This window comes from Rhincodon typus, chromosome 27 (genome assembly GCF_021869965.1).
Source record: "Rhincodon typus isolate 14 chromosome 27, sRhiTyp1.1, whole genome shotgun sequence".
Classification (NCBI taxonomy): Eukaryota; Metazoa; Chordata; class Chondrichthyes; order Orectolobiformes; family Rhincodontidae; genus Rhincodon; species Rhincodon typus.
Window position 1 is genome coordinate 38,455,415 of NC_063358.1, and position 1,936 is coordinate 38,457,350.

The window sequence follows — 1,936 nt, forward strand, 5'->3', positions numbered from 1 at the left end:
GAGTCTTAGACAGTGAGGCTTCTTCTTAAAAACCAAAAGAGGCAGATTGTTTCTTTCTTCTGGACTGGAGAGAGACAGCATGTGAGAACCAAACAGTTTTGCTCAATTGCATGTTTGCCAAAGGGTGTGTTTATGGGATGCTGCCCACATTGCAACAGTTGATGATTATTGGTTAAATTGTACATTATCTAGTTAAGTATTTTAATCAAGTTAAAGGTATTCTAGATCTTTTTGTTTACATTTTAATTGTGTTGTAAGAATAAGCTGTGTTTGATTATAGATTAGTGGTAGACCAATCAAATTGTATCTGGAACACAGCACCTTACACTTTGCCTTTAAATAAATATAAAAGTTAGGGTCTTGGCTATCTCCTGTGACGATGCTGTGCCTTTTGAGAGATTACATTGTCCTGGTTTCTTTTAAGAGAAAGATTGAATGAGAGGTGATGAGCTGGCATGTGAAGACCACCTGAATAAACAGCTTGGGATGTCTTGGTTTTTTTTTAACAGCTTGAATGGGAGTGGCCAGCTCTCATAGATCAGGATTTCTGAGTTTTGGTTTGTCAGTAGCATCAGAAGCTGCTGGAGTCTCAACAGAATTGGAAGCTTCAGTAAATGTCTCCTGGCTGCTACTCTCTGAATTTTCTCTTTATGTTTTTTCATCCTAGATGGGAGAACTGCATGTGAGAATCTGTGTCTGAAGTTGTCTTCTTGCCAACGGGTGTGTTTATGGGATGTTACTATATTGGAACAGTTAATTAGTAATAGTTACTGTATCTAATATTCAGTTAAGTTTCCCAAACGAGTTAAGTTATACTAAATTCCTTTTTCTTTTGTTTGTATTTTAACTATAGTGTTTAAATAAATTGTGTTTTGCTTAACATCAAGTGGTTTGACCAACTGCATTGCATCTGGAACACAACTCTTCACATTTGCCTTTAAAGTAATAAAAAGTTAGAGTCTAGGCAACCTTCTTAAAATATTTTGAGGGGGTCTGATCTGGACTATAACTCTGGACTTTACTGTACTTCACTCACTGTTAAGGACAACAATGCCCTGAGGTCAGCAAAGGTGCAAGAGAAATGGGACTAGACTCCATCCATTGCTGTGGTAAATGGAGATGTTGAGAGAAGGGCAGCTGCCTGTGTATCCCATTGACTGGGGAAAGGGAGGATCCAAAACGCCTCAAGAAGAAAAGAATCAACAAATGGGACCTAATGGCACCTAACACAGAAGAGGGAGGGGTTATCAGCACAATTTAACGCTTGTCTGCCTCTGTTATTCCAGTCTGTTGTGAGTATAAATTTCACCTGGTTGTTCAGAGGCCCAAGGCTAATTAATGTTTTGGTTGAGTTGTGTAGTGATTGTAATGAAGTCTGCCAGGCGGACCCCATAGAATATAAATACCCAGATTGGGGCTGTTAATCTGGTCCAACCAGGGAGCCTTGGCTGACAGATATAACCAGGAGTGTCAGACATTGTATCAATGTGGATTTCACAAACTTCAAAATCTCCCCTCCCCCTACCGCATCCCAAAACCAGCCCAGCTCATCCCCGCCTCCCTAACCTGTTCTTCCTCCCACCTATCCCCTCCTCCCACCTCAAGCCGCACCCCCATCTCCTACCTACTAACCTCATCCCGCCCCCTTGACCTGTCCGTCCTCCCTGGACTGACCTATCCCCTCCCTAACTCCCCACCTACACTCACCTTTACTGGCTCCATCCCCGCCTCTTCGATCTGTCTGTTTCCTCTCCACCTATCTTCTCCTCTATCCATCCTCTATCCGCCTCCCCCTCTCTCCCTATTTATTTCAGAACCCCCTTCCCCTCCCCCATTTCTGATGAAGGGTCTAGGCCCGAAACGTCAGACTTTCTGCTCCTCTGATGCTGCTTGGCCTGCTGTGTTCATCCAGCTCTGCACCTTGTTGTGTCAGACA